Source organism: Hyperolius riggenbachi, chromosome 2, assembly GCF_040937935.1.
Source record: "Hyperolius riggenbachi isolate aHypRig1 chromosome 2, aHypRig1.pri, whole genome shotgun sequence".
Taxonomy (NCBI): domain Eukaryota; kingdom Metazoa; phylum Chordata; class Amphibia; order Anura; family Hyperoliidae; genus Hyperolius; species Hyperolius riggenbachi.
The window spans coordinates 157,838,956-157,854,477 of record NC_090647.1 but is presented as its reverse complement, the minus strand read 5'-3'; the positions used below and the strand labels follow the sequence as shown (position 1 = coordinate 157,854,477).

Here is a 15,522-nt window from a genome sequence, read left to right as displayed (position 1 = left end):
GTCGTGAATCCACGCGTAAGCGTGATCACGACCTGGCGGTGAGCACCACTGCTGTAACTGGGTATTTGAAATCCACACTTCGCCTCCCAAGCATGTCTCTATGTTTATAATAAGGCTGGGGAAGGGGTATTCATAAAACAGTGCTTTCCTAATAACACGTTGGTTTTACAATATGTCATACAGGACCGCCGATAGGGCATCACAGGAGGGACATCATTGTGGAACCTGAGATGAGGCTGAGGCCTGAACAGTGGCAGTGCCCATGGGCCCCAGCTGCAGTTTGCGATCTGCCGCAGGAGAGGGTGGCGGGGGGGAGTGTGTGTAATGTGAAAACAGACCAGCAGATCATCAGGGCAGCATTCATAACTCATCTAACTGCAAATTGTGGGAGTCCCCTCTTCTCTGGATTCTCCTGCAACCCTCCAATCATGCCTTTGTCTGCTCCGGTCTTCTGTATGTCACCTGACCCCCAGCTTTTCGCAGAATGAGGCCCAGAAATTTCTAATGGTGGCCCTGATGTCATAAAGCCCAACAACAAGAATTTCTTTTATTTCATTTTTGGGTAGCACGGACAGGGGTTAGAGGATTTCCCTTACTTCCTGTCCTAAAAAGAAGTTGGTAAATCTCATCAGGGGCAAAATTATCGTCAAATTAATACATTTTTGAAGAGTGTTTTGTTGTTGTTGTTGTTTCCTTGCTTTTTATCACTGTCATTAATTTCTTGTCCCTAGGACAGAAATTAGAAAGAGCATATAATCATTTTCCACCAGAATCATACTGCTTGTTTTTTTTTTTTGTATTTTAAAGATCTCTTATTAGATTGCAGAAATAATAACCCTTTTCAATCCTTTTTCCAAACCACCCAGGGCCCCCCAGAATTTAATTTTTTCCGGTGTCCTGGGGGGGAACGTAGGTGATCGGGATGTGCGGCAGCAGCAGGCTTCCGGAGGGTCTGTACCTCTTCAAACAAAAGCGAGGAGGTGAGTCGGCATCAGTGGTAGATTTAGGGCCAGTGCCAATTAACGCGCTGTAGCTCTGTAGCTCCGTCCTGCACGCGCGCCACCGTAATTTCATTATTACACAGTGATATGTGGTGCTGGAGAGGATCAAAGTGTGGGGCTTAGTCCAACACTTTGATCCACATAGGGTGAAGCCGTGTCGGTCTAGATCCTGCAGCAGCGCCTCTAGTAATCAACCAAATGTGCCCATGTAATATTTATATTGCGCGGTACAGTGGCAGGATATGGGGTCGTGGAAATCAAAGTCTCAGACTTAGTCCGACACTTTGATCTGAAGGGGCTAACGCTGTGCCGGATTTTATCTGGCTATAGGGCCATCTATTGGCAGGTGGACTATGTCCAACATTGGTCCTATGGAGGGAAATGCCAATGTCGGACATAGATATAGGATTGGAAAGGGTTAAAAGGGTTTATACTTTGAAGACCTACCAGCAGCGCCTTTGTCTGGCTTCTGCATTAGTTTAGAAAACAGATTGTGATGTAAAAAGGGATCAAAGCTGTGGCAGGAAGGGTTTTGTTGGACTTCCAAACCAAAGTATCCAGACACCGGTACATTTTTTAGAACATGCTTGTTGTCAGTAACAAGGCTTTCAGATCCCAAACTGTGCTGCAGATCTGGTGAGGATTTAAAGTACGCAGCCATACCCCCAGTTAGGTAAACTATGACCCACCACAGCGTTAGTGGTCTACAGTTACTTATTAGAAGTGCTTGTACATTTTTCAAATTGTACTTCATGATAATTCAGTTATGTAAGATACAGCATGGCTGAGCAAAGCTGCAGAAGTTGCCCCTGGAAACCAGTAATGTTTCCTTTGCTAAATCAAACCAACATTTTAAATTATTTTCCTGGCAACTACACCACATTATCTTCAGTTTTTTTTAGCTCCAGACACTGTATATCAGTACCAGTGTTTACTTTTGGTATTACTTTGGTAATGATGGTTACCCCAACCTGCCTAGCCAAAGCAGAGGATCTAGCATATGTACAGCTGTCACCTGAGGTCACATAATCATCCAGCATGACAAATCTTTGAGTGACATTTAATAGCATCATACACCTCTTCACCGTTCCCATGGAAGTTGCTCCATTGGGACCTCACCATAGTCTCTCCTGCCCCTCCATTGAGACAAAGCATGCCCCTCAGCCGCTGCCCAGCAAAGTGTCTGTACAGCATTCAGGCCCTGAAGTGTCACCTGCAGGACCACGCTCAAACCTTAGCTGGCAAAACAAATTGTGTACAAATTCTGCATCTGTGCACATTTTTAGGCTGTCATAGTAAATAAATGGAATACTCTACTGGGATATAACTTCACAATGGCTTGGAAACACAGGATCTGTATATACAAAGACTGGAGAACACTGCTGTGTGATCCAACAAACATGGACTAGATTATTTCATAAGGTTCTGTGCCATTAGTTGACAAATATTTGCAACCTCAATTGTTTCATATCAGATCATTGTGAGGATTGCTTAACTACTTAACGACCGCCTAACGCCGACAGGCGTCGGCAGGTCGTTAGTGGTTTAGCATGGAAACTCTTTCCATGCCAGTTCACGGACGGTGTCTCCGTGAACAGTCTGCGAGCCGCCGATCGCGGCTCGCAGGCTAATTGTAAACACGTGGGGAAGAAATCCCCGCTGTTTACATCATACGGCGCTTCTGCGCAGCAGCGGCGTAAAGGAGATCGGCGATCCCCGGCCTCTGATTGGCCGGGGATCGCCGGCATATGATAGGCTGAAGCCTGTCAGTGCCAGTGCAGGACGGATGTCCGTCCTGCGCCACCCAGGGAAAGGAGGGGAGGGAGAGAAAGCCAGGGAGGGCGGAAAACGCTGCAGAGAGGGGGCTTTGAGGAGCCCCCCGCTACCCACAAACAGACCCCCCTAGCAGGTCATCCCCCTAGTGGGGAAAAAAGGGGGGAAGTCTGATCGCCCTGCGTGCCTGCTGATCTGTGCTGTGGGCTGGAGAGCCCATGCAGCACAGATCAGCCAGAATTCCCCTGGTCCAAAGGGGCACTATGGCGAAAAATTTTATGTTTCTGTCACTTACAGTAGGTAGTAGAAATCTGACAGAAGCGACAGGTTTTGGACTAGTCCATATCTTTATAGGGGATTCTCAGGGATTTATTTATTTTCAAAAACACTTAGTGAATGGCAGTTGCTCTGTCCAACTGCCAAAAAACTGTGTAGCGATCAGGGAAGCTGGCCAGCATCATTGTTTAAATCCTTTTTAAGGAATAACTTTATAAAGAATAAAAGCCTTGCTGAGAATCCCCTATGAGGAGATGGACTAGTCCAAAACCTGTCACTTCTGTCAGATTTCTACTACTTACTGTAAAAGACAGCAACATAAGAGAAAAGTAACTTACGGCTCATTTTACTCTGGAAAAAGCGTACTTCTTATTTGTCTATGTTTGCACATAGTTTAAATGTGACAATTTTTCGCCATAGTGCTTCTTAACGGTTAGTGAAACAGTGGTTATGCAGCTGACTTCCCATGCACCCGCCTATAGAGACAGTAAAAGCCTAGAACTATGACAAAACGTTTGCACTGCAGGTGTGTGCATGTGACTGCACAAACGTGGTTTTGACTTTAATAAGCTGAGACTTCAGAAATGTCCCATCTATAAAATAGATTTGTTAAAAAGAAATATTTAACTCATGTATGTGCATCTTTAGACAACCACAGTGGGCTTCAGCGATGAGACTGCAGGAAGGAGCTTGTCAGGATGTAGCAAGCAGCTACTTTAACCACAATTTGTAGATTATTGCTGTGCTTATACCACACATCAGAATCTTGCTTCACACTTCATGAAAAGAATGATGTGATACACATCTCATTCACCATTCCTTGTTCTTACTGTTCTATGCAACAAGAATATACTGTTGGGACTTTGTATCCATAAAGTGAAAGTAACTTCTCCACTAAGTTTAGTATCTAAAACAACTGTTTAGGATACATACAACATGGGTGACAGAGAGGTTATGTCAACTACGAAGACATAGTTATATGCAAAATAAATACTGTTTGAAACTTTAACAAATATTTGTATGTTCTTGTTCAGAAATACAACACCATATGCTCATATACTTAAAGAGACTCCGTAACAAAAATTACATCCTGTTTTTTATCATCCTACAAGTTCCAAAAGCTATTCTAATGTGTTCTGGCTTACTGCGGCACTTTCCACTATCACAGTCTCTGTAATAAATCAACTTATCTCTCTCTTGTCAGACTTGTCAAGCCTGTGTCTGGAAGGCTGCCAAGTTCTTCAGTGTTGTGGTTCTGTGATGCATCTCCCCCCTTCTGGCCCCTCTATGCACACTGCCTGTGTATAATGATCTCTTGAGATACAAAAGGAAGGCTGTATACAGCCTGCTTGTGTATGGATGTATTTTCTATGTGTGGACATACTGTACATCAACCTACTTCCTGTTTTGGTGGCCATTTTGTTTGTTTATAAACAAACTTTTTAAAACTGTTTTTAACCACTTTTAATGCGGCGGGGAGCGGCGAAATTGTGACAGAGGGTAATAGGAGATGTCCCCTAACGCACTGGTATGTTTACTTTTGTGCGATTTTAACAATACAGATTCTCTTTAAAGAGACACTGAAGCGAGAATAAATCTCGCTTCTTGTCTCATAGTCAGCAGGGGCATGTGTGCCCCTGCTAAAATGCCGCTATCCCGCGGCTAAACGAGGGTCCCTGACCCCCCAACCCCCCCTGCAAAAACTACGACCAACTTGGTCATAGATTTTGCTGCTGTTGAGGCAGGGCTAACGGCTGTAGCCCTGCCTCTCAGCGCGTCTATCAGTGGTGCATCGCCGCCTCTCCCCCGCCCCTCTCAGCGAAGAAAGACTGAGAGGGGCGGGAGAGAGGCGGAGATACGCGCTGACAGACGTGCGTGAGGCAGGGCTGTGGCGGTTAGCCCTGCCTCTATCCGGAAGAGATTCCCCGCTGCTCGGAGGGGATTTCGGGGGGTAAGGGACCCCCGTTTAGCCGCGGGATAGCGGCGTTTTAGCAGGGGCACACATGACCCTGCTGATTATGAGGTCTGAAGCGAGATTTATTCTCGCTTCAGACTCTCTTTAAAACTCTAACAAGTTGGATGTGGAGGCTGCCATATTTATTTCCTTTTAAAAAAAAACTTGCCTGGCTATCATGCTGATCCTCTGCCTCTAATACTTTTAGCCATAGACCCTGAACAAGCATGCAGCAGATCAGGTGTTTCTGACATTATTGTCAATTCTGACAAGATTAGCTGCATTCTTGTTTCTGGTGTTATTCAAACACTACTGCAGCCAAATAGATCAGCAGGACTGCCAGGCAGCCGGTATTGTTTAAAAGGAATTAAATATGGCAGCTTCCATATTCTTCTCACTACAGCTGTCCTTTAAAGCCACTGTAAAATCTAAGATTTTATTAAATGAAAGCCTTCCTACCCTTCCCTTAGACCAAGTCAAATTAAATATAGCTTAACTGCTTCCGGACGTTGTTAGTTGAAATCTACGTCCTGCAGGTGCATGCGCGGCCCTGACAGGACATAGATCTTGCTACTCTGCACAGTGGCGTACCTAGGGCATTTGACACCCGGTGCTGGGTATTATAAGACACCCTTCCCCCCCCCCCCCCCAAAAAAAAGTAAAGGGGCAAAAAATAGGTGTCGCTAAATGGGCGTGGCCATGACCGGGTGAGGGCGGAGCTAACTGTAATTTGACGTGAACCCGGCTGAGAGTGATATGGAGTCTGCCATATTTATTTCCTTTTAAACAATACTAGTTGCCCTGCTGATCTATTTGGCTGCAGTAGTGAACTGAATCACACCAGAAACAAGCATGCTTGTTCATGGTCTGTGGTTGAAAGAATTAGAGGTAGAGGACCAGCACGGCAACCAGGCAACTGGTATTGCTTAAAAGGAGATAAATATGGCAGCCTCAATATTATTCTCACCTCAGGTTCCCTTTAAAAGTGCAACGCAAAGACAGTGGACCCAAGTTTTGGTGACCCTTTGCCCAGAAAATTCACATAATTGTGCAGGTTTTCTCAAGAAAATACACGTAATGTGTGCAGATTTGCCCAGAGAATACGTTCAATCATGTTGGCAGATTTGCCCAGAGAATACGTTCAATCATGTCGGCAGATTTGCCCAGAAAATACATGCAATCATGTCGGCAGATTTGCCCAGAAAATACATGCAATCATGTCGGCAGATTTGCCCAGAAAATACATGCAATCATGTCGGCAGATTTGCCCAGAAAATACATGCAATCATGTCTGCAGATTTGCCTAGAGAATACGTTCAATCATGTCGGCAGATTTGCCCAGAAAATACATGCAATCATGTCTGCAGATTTGCCCAGAGAATACGTTCAATCATGTCGGCAGATTTGCTCAGAAAATACATGCAATCATGTCGGCAGATTTGCCCAGAAAATACATGCAATCATGTCGGCAGATTTGCCCAGAAAATACATGCAATCATGTCTGCAGACTTGCCCAGAGAATACGTTCAATCATGTCGGCAGATTTGCCCAGAAAATACATGCAATCATGTCGGCAGATTTGCCCAGAAAATACATGCAATCATGTCGGCAGATTTGCCCAGAAAATACATGCAATCATGTCGGCAGCTTTGCCCAGAAAATACATGCAATCATGTCGGCAGATTTGCCCAGAAAATACATGCAATCATGTAGCAGATTTGACCAGAAAATACATGCAATCGTGTGGCAGACCTGTCCAGAAAACACTTCAATCGTGTAGCAGACCTGGCCAGAAAACACTTCAATCGTGTAGCAGACCTGGCCAGAACATAAACGCTACCCCTGGCTGCTAATATAAATTAAAAAAACAAAAAAAAAAACATTTACTCACCTGCAGCAGAGCTCCTGTTCCGGCCTCCGTCCAGTGCGCAGCTCCCATGATCCTCTGCAGCCAGCAACTCCCAAAGTCTCCAGAGCAGGGCTTCGGACATTTTACTATAGCCCTGCTCTGCCGCTGCGGTGAACTGATACGGCATCTATTAGATGCCGAAAGTCAGTTCACGCTGGGGGGTGCTTGGAGAATTTTAAGGGGTGCTTCAGCACCCAAAGCAACCCCCCCCCCCCGGTGCCGCCACTGCCCCCAGTATAGGTAGCTAGCATTTGCCCCCAGTATAGGTAGCTAGTTGCCCCCAGTGAAGGTAGTATAGTTGCCCCAATATAGCTAGTATAGTTGCTCCCAGGATAGGCAGCATAGCTGCTGTCCCCAATGTAGGTAGTGTTGCTGCCCCCAGTGTAGCTAGTATAGTGGCCCCCGTACAGCTGCCCTCCAGTATAGCTAGTATAGTGGCCCCCATAGTTGCCCCAGTATAGCTAGTATAGTGGCCCACAGTTTAGATAGTATAGTTGCCTCCATTGTAGCTGGTATGGTGCCCCCCCCCCAAGTATAGGTAATATAGTGGCCCCCATAGATGCTCCCAGTGTAGCTAGTATAGTGGCCCCCCGTTTAGCTGCCCCCAGTATAGTGGCCCCCTGTATAGCTAGTATAGTGGCCCCCAGATTAGGTAGAATAGTGGCCCCCAGTTTAGGTAGTATAGTGGCCCCCAGTTTAGGTAGTATAGTGCTCCCCCCCCCCCCCCGTGTAGCTAGAAGGAGGGGTGACAGCAGGGATAGCGGCGGGGAGGCGGGAAATATCCCCCCTCCCTCACCTGGGTCCCCTCCTTCTGCCTCTCTTCTCCCCCCAAAAATGCGGGCAGCGGGCCGGGGGCAGTGGGCAGCGAGCAGAGAATACTCACGTTACTTCCGCGTATCAGCCTGGAACGCTGTGTCGCCGTCACGTGCCTCTACTGCGCCTCCAATGATTGGAGGCGCAGAAGAGGCACGTGATGGCGACGCAGCATTCCAGACTGATACGCGGAAGTAACGTGAGTATTCTCCGCGCCAGCCTGCTCGCTGCCCACTGCCCCCGGCCCGCTGCCCGCATTTTTGGGGGGAGAAGAGAAGCAGAAGGAGGGGGACCCAGGTGAGGGAGGGGGGGGGTATTTCCCCCCTCCCTGCCGCTATCCCTGCTGTCACCCCTCCTCCTAGCGCTGTTCTTCCCCTCCTTAGTCAGGTGTAGGGGGGTCGTGGCGACACCCCCCTGGCTGTCTGGCACCCGGTGCGCCACGCCCCCCTGCGCCCTTAGGTAGGAACGCTACTGGCTCTGCACATGCTGCAGTTCACTTGTCCTATCATCTCTATGACGGCAGAGCTCTGTGAGCCGGTCAGGAGCCGCTTTCATTGGCTCCTGACCACATGATCACTGTGAGCCAATCACACTGGCTCACATTTATAGACAGGGTCAGGAGCCAATGAAAGCGGCTCCTGACTGGCACACAGAGCTCTACCGTCATAGCAACAGCAGAGCGAGGAGCCTGCGGCAATGGGAGAATGGCGGGAGCGGTGGGCATGTGCAGCGATTAAGCGGGAGGCAGCGTTTTGCGGTATCAGCAGTCTCTGGTCCTTAATGGGCCTGAGACTGCTGGTACGCAAGGGGTTAAAAACACAGAAACCTAACTACTGAAAACAGTTACTGAAAACCTAAACACTGAAAATAATTTTCATGAAAACAGTGGGTCATGTGAACACTGCCAGAACACCTAGCACACCTGAACTGAGAGGGATATGGAGGCTGACACATTTCCTTTTGCCGATTGCCTGGCTGTCCCGCTGAGCCTCTGCCTCTGAAACATTTGGCGATCAATAGACCCTGGACAAGCATGTAGATCAGATGTTTCTGACTAAAGGACATGCCACGTGCTTTTTTCAGGTGTATGAGACAGACACTGCTGCAGCCAAAGATTTCAGCAGGACAGCCAGTAAACTGATATTGTTTTACAAGAAATAAATATGGCAACCACCATATACCTCTCAGACCAGGAGTACTTTAAATTACAGGAGGCATCTTGTTTATAGAATCTTATAGCCTACTGTCTAAACTCCACCCCTCACCCCCACACACACCACCCCGTTCTGTTAACAATAATAACAGAAGAATTTAGTGGCAGCCTGGTGATGCCTCTCAACTGTACTGATTGGAAGGTCAGCCACACCACCCTTCTCACAGGGCAACATGGCTTTGTTAGGGCCGGTTCACACGGACGCTTGGCGGCGATTACCGCTAAGCGTCCGGGACTCCTCGGCTAAACGTTCCTGTTCAAGTGAATGGGAGCGTTTAGCATCGCGTGGTTATGGGACGCCGACAATCGTTACACTTGTGATCCACGCCGATTACCGTCGATTGCGCAAACGCGGCGTTCCGATCCTAATTTACCGCGTAGTTTCTGGTGACCCTAGAAGCTGCATGCGGCTTCTAGGGTCGATCCACAGCCGCGAATTCAGGTCCCGCTGCGGGGACAAAAACTGCTGATCGCGACGGGACGCTGACAATCATCACAGGAAGCCCAGCGCCGCCCCCGAACGTGATGACGCAGAACAACCAAGCATTTGTGTGAACCGGCCATAAGACTTGGGGGAAAAGGAGACTATGGAGCGGCAACAGTCACGTGACCAATACAGCTTTCATGAAAATAAAGGTATTTAGGGGCTTTAAAAAAAAAAAAAAAAAAAAGGCATACTTACTTGACTGCAAAGGGGGTGGGAGGTGTTAGTTTAGATACGTTATTTGAACATTTTTCTTTGAACAAATTGTCCAAGGCATCTAAGCTTCTTAAAGGACAACTGTAATGAAAAGGATATGGAGGCTGACATATTTATTTCCTTTTAATCAATACCAGCTACCTGGCTATCATGCTGATCCTCTGCCTCTAATACTTTTAGTCCTAGACCCTGAACAAGCATATGCAGATCAGGTGTTTCTGATATTGTCAGATTTGACAAACCACGTGCTTGTTTCTGGTGTTGTTTAAACACTACTACACTAATAGATCAACAGGGTTGCCAGGTAACTGATATTGTTTAAAAGGAAATAAATATGGCAGCCTCCATATTCTTCTTACTTCAGTTGTCCTTTAAGGAATTCCAGATCAGAGAACATGATCAGGCCCCTTCTGCAGAGGAAAGAGTGGCTGAATCCTTCCTTCACTACAGCCAATCAGGGCAGGGCGCAGTGTAGGAGGGAGCGCATAACTCACTTGGCTATCATTTCCCTATTGTGTTTGAAGCATAGAGAAATAGAAAAGGGGATATATGGCAGTGACTGCAAGCCAGATAACTAGAGACTAGGGTGTTGGGACCCCTGGGGAGCCCCTTAGTCTAATAGCAATCAGTGTGTGACGGCTGGGGTGGGAGGGATGGAGGGGCGCACTTTCGTGTCTCAGCCTTGGGTGCTGGAGGGCCTTGTCCCGGCTCTGCAGCCAATGCAGATGTCTGCCAGGAGGTGAGGCATACTGCCCATATTTACTTAAAGTAGAGTATAAACCAGGATTCCAATTTGTATGTTTGATTCCCATGCTTTTATAGTTATTAATACAAATATAAACACTAACATTTAAATCAACATTAATAGGTCCTGCATAGCAGTATAGCATTAAAATGTAACATTCATATTTACCCAGGGTCCCATTCCACTTAACAGCAGCCCCTACTTACTAAGAGATAAAGGCCTGGATTCACTAAACAGCGGTAAAATATTGGCATGTGCAGACAACCCACAGCAATTTGCGCAAGTAACGCAGTGTGCATTTGCAGATAGCACAACTTGCGTTATGTAGGTAACTCGCACATTGCTAGCATAACAAATGTTACAATACTGACATAATGTGAGTTGCACTATGTGTTCAATGTACGTTATGTTACTTGCATACTGATGTTAAAATGAAAGCTACTGTTGTTGGCCTGATTTGCAGAAGATCCTAATTACCTGGCTGTAATGCTGAGTTGCTGTCTTTTAATAAACTCTAAGGGCTGGTGCACACCGAGCGGCTTTTTCCGCGTTTTCAGATCCGCTTGCGGCTGCGGATCTGCTTGGTCAATGTATCTCAATGGGGTGGTGCACACCAGAGCGGCAGGCGTTTTGCAGAAACGAAAAATGCCTGGGTGAGGCATTTTTTGGATTTCGGATGCGTTTCTGCCCCAATGTTAAGTATAGGAAAAACGCAAACCGCTCTGAAAAACGCCTGTTCAGAGCGGTTTTGCAGGCGTTTTTGTTACAGAAGCTGTTCAGTAACAGCTTTACTGTAACAATATATGAAATCTACTATACTGAAAACCGCAGCAGCAATCCGCAAAACGCTAGCAAAACGCCTCATAAAAATAAAAAAAAGCGTTTAAAAATCTGCTAGCGTTTTGCGGATCTGCTAGCGGGTTTTGGTGTGCACCAGCCCTAAGGGCTGGTGCACACCGAGCGGCTTTTTGGGCGTTTTCAGATCCGCTTGCGGCTGCGGATCTGCTTGGTCAATGTATCTCAATGGGGTGGTGCACACCAGAGCGGCAGGCGTTTTGCAGAAACGAAAAATGCCTGGGTGAGGCATTTTTTGGATTTTGGATGCGTTTCTGCCTCAATGTTAAGTATAGGAAAAACGCAAACCGCTCTGAAAAACGGCACTTCAGAGCGGTTTTGCAGGCGTTTTTGTTACAGAAGCTGTTCAGTAACAGCTTTACTGTAACAATATATGAAATCTACTATACTGAAAACCGCAGCAGCAATCCGCAAAACGCTAGCAAAACGCCTCATAAAAATAAAAAAAAGCGTTTAAAAATCTGCTAGCGTTTTGCGGATCTGCTTGCGGTTTTTGGTGTGCACCAGCCCTTAGTTCTTGACTGAGAATGACTATACAGGCCAGGTGACCAGAGTTTACTGGCTGCATTCTTATAATTTATAGTAACATTCACAAGGGTTCAATCACGTACCAGCAGCAGGCCCCTGCTTTAGGCAAGCAGCACAGAATTTTACCAGTATACTTACGTCATTTGCATAGCAAGCATTGTGTATCTTGAGTTACCTAGGTAATGGGTGTGTTGCTAACTAACTGGTGTAAGTTCAGGAAAAATTGCCATGCAAGCAATTTTACAACTAGTGTGAGAATCAACCTCATGATCTTTTACTACTGGTCTATTTTAAATAGCAAAAAATATTTGTTTTCCCCCTAGAACCCCACAAATGGCAGAAAGATATACCAGAGAGTATCTGACGTAAGAAACAGTGGATCTGATTTATTAAGCTTCTTCCAAGTTGTAGAACACTCGGGGCTGGTTCACACCAAGAATACTTTTGAGCACTTTTCAAAGTGCCAGCGTTTCGAAAACCGCTTGGCTAATATAACTCTATAAGGGCCCTTTTCCACTACAGCGTTTGCGATTGCTTAATCGCAAAACCGCAAACCGCTAGTGATTTGTCAAATCGCTACAGTTTGCTTTTAGCATAGGAATCGCGGTAGGTCATTTCCACTACCGCGATTCGTTTTTGACCGGATCGCGATCGCGCGGCGGAGCGATTATTGCCGCGATTTTGCTATGCAGTGCATAGCATAGCAAAATCGCGGCCGCGAACGTCGGGGAATCGCCGGTAATTGCGATTCAGCAATCGCTAGCGTTCAGCGTGAACGCTAGCGATTGCTAGTGGAAAAGGGCCCTAAGGGTGTTCCTTCAGCAGTTGTGATTTTGTTAAAATAGCAGTTGCACTGCATGGAACATTTTTTCAACACATTTATTCAAACATTGCTTTGAAAAGCCCTTTGTTAAATTGCAATCATTAAGCGCAAGCGATTTGTGGTGTGAACTAAGCCTAAAGAACGTTAGTGATCCCGCCAACCTGGTCTGCATTGTAAATTATCTGCTAATTAGTGGCAGGAATTTGAAGACATTCTTTTACATAAACATGCTGATTTTGAGGGATCACTATTGTCCTTCAGCTTGGATATTTGTTAATAAATCATACTCATTGTCTTCTGTGGGTAGTGTGGAGCAGTGGAAACTCCTTTTTAATATTAAGATAGAAGTGGTCATATCTGACTCATTAGAACAACCCACAAGACTGCCACTCACCTCCGCTGTTTCGTGGGACACATCCTGTGTTATTTCTTATAAAATCTTTTTTTTTCTGTATCTCCACCACTGCTTATGTCTTTACAAGCTGCATTTTATTGATAAATACATCTCTGTACAATAGATCCATGGTATAATAGTGGGATCATAGCTTCATCAAGAAAATACGTCTCTAAAAGAAAAGACAATTAAGCAAGGGCAGTAGGACACCTGCTCAGGGTGGAGAGTAGAGAGGCAGCATTGAGGACAACCTCATTTCTACAAGATTTGCACAAATAAAATCTTACTGTGCAGGTTCTTGTTCTAACTCAGTGATTGCTCTACTGACAGGCCACGGATTTCCTTTAGACTGGTAGAACCCAGTGGCTGCATGCATAGAGATAAGGCAACAGCTTATACAAGGGTAGCACTAATGGCAAGCCATTTGTTCAGTTCATGTAACCTGCACCTTACACAGGGTATTGCTGCTGTCTGCACTTCACACAGGGTATTGCTGCTGTCTGCACCTTACACAGGTTATTGCTGCTGTTCAGTTCATGAAGTCTGCACCTTACACAGTGTATTGTTGCTGTTCAGTTTATGTAACCTGCACCTTACACAGGGTATTCCACCTTACACAGGGTACTGCTGTATTGCTTATAGAACATAAAGAAAAGCTTACCTTGATCACTGTGATGCTTGTTGGGTGCTATTCAACTGGAGATAACTTGAAGTAACTTTGTATGTTCTAACACCCTAGTCAAGCTATATTTTGTGGTTAGAAGAAGGAAATAACTGACGTGAGTTTATGTCTTTATAAGGAAATTCAGCCGTTTTAACCCTTCCTCTATTTCCAGCTCCACCTGATTAGTCAAAAAAGATGTTAACACTACTACCCACTTCCTAGCCTGCTTAAAATGTGCTTTTGCAACTTTTGCCTGTCACTTCTACAATTGCACTCCATAGTTACGCAATGCAATTGTTTAAAAGACAGAATGTGCTAATGTAAAGCCTTTAAATGATTGATATTAAAATAACCTCTATATATTTAAGTAGCAGATCACAACCACTTTTATGAAATCACATACTGACCCCAAAAGACAGTACTTCTTCTAGGGTCACAGTGTCCCCAAACTTCTAGGTGTCCTTGAGTAATATTGTCCTCCACAGTTAAATACACACATACCATGTGCAACGCATACTGCATGTAAGCACAGAAGTACATTAGGTGATCTGTGTTTTACATAGTGTCTAGCTTAAAATATATAAATACATATACAGTATAGAGCAGGGGTCCCCAAACATTTTTGGTAAAGGGCCGGAACAACATACCGTACTTCAGACTGCTGGAGGGCCGGAACATACATAAACTGATGTTGAAAAACATTACATTGAATCTAGGTATTAATTCCCCCCAGTCATGCCCAGAGGAGAACTCCCAGCAGCAGCTATTCAGTCATGCGGCACCCCAAAGACCATTGTTGTGCACCAGACAGTGAAGCATACTCAGGCAACAACCATTCAGTTGGACAACAGTGTCACCTTACGCAGAATTGGATTTGAAGCCAGCGAATGACTGCTCACTGGCTTCTAGTATGTGGATGGGTGGTGCCAGCACTGCTATTCTATATGCAGGCCGCCGATATTTAAAGTTGCAGTGGGCCACATCTATAAGTTATACACATTTTGTGTTTGGTGGGCCAGTGAAAATGCCTCGGCGGGCCACATTCGGCCTGCGGGCCTTAGTTTGAGGACCACTGGTATAGAGCCTTACAGCTAAAGCAGTGGTCTTCCCTAGCTGGAGCAATTTATTTCCAATGTGAAACACAAGAAGTAGTCTAGACACCCTCATAAGATATTCCTTTAGGTCCCTTTTGCACTAGTGCACTGCAGTAGCAGTGTGATTTGGATCAAGCGCACCGCATTGGAGCCCACAAGCTGCACTTCGCATTATGGACTTGATTCACTAAAGCGTGATAAATGCTTTCACAGCAGTTATCACGCGATCTTCCGTGTACGGCGCTTTGCACGCACAAAGCATTACTCCGTGTGATAAAGGAAGGTTTGCGCGTGATCACTAGCTTGAAACAAGCAAGTGATCACTCACACGGAGTAATGCTTTGCGTGCGCAAAGCGCCGCGCGTGGCAGTTCGCGTGATAACTGCTGTGATAGCAGTTATCACGCTTTAGTGAATCAAGCCCTATTGTCGCAGTGACCAAATACAAAAATAATTAACATGCAACTTCTGGTGCACTTCCAGGAGTCGCAGGGTAATGCACCGCAGCTCCTGCATTACTTCTGTTGTGCCCAGAGCACTTCCATCACTTTGTGCAGTATGCAGTGTGTCCCTTTGACATTAATTGCCAATACGATGAGCTGCGGGGGTGGGGGGGCTGGGGGACGGAGTACAAAGATGCAACATGACACGGTAAGTGAAAAAGGGGCCTAAAAGTAGCTAGCCAGGTCTGATACACATACATCCTCATATTCTCTAGATTATAATAGTTACATAGTTTGGTTGAAAAAAATACATTTGTCCATTAAGTCCAACCGGAAAA

General features: G+C 45.8%; 1 protein-coding gene across 1 annotated transcript in view; it reads right to left on the bottom strand.

The window, feature by feature from the left end:
* The window catches only part of LCP1 (lymphocyte cytosolic protein 1), a 90,067-nt gene extending 76,314 nt beyond the window's left edge, over positions 1–13,753 (bottom strand). The window contains exon 1 of the mRNA XM_068265213.1: positions 13,646–13,753. The gene's annotated coding sequence lies outside the window, so the exon portion shown is untranslated. The remainder of the gene's footprint in view (positions 1–13,645) is intronic.
* Between the last annotated feature and the right edge of the window lie 1,769 nt (positions 13,754–15,522).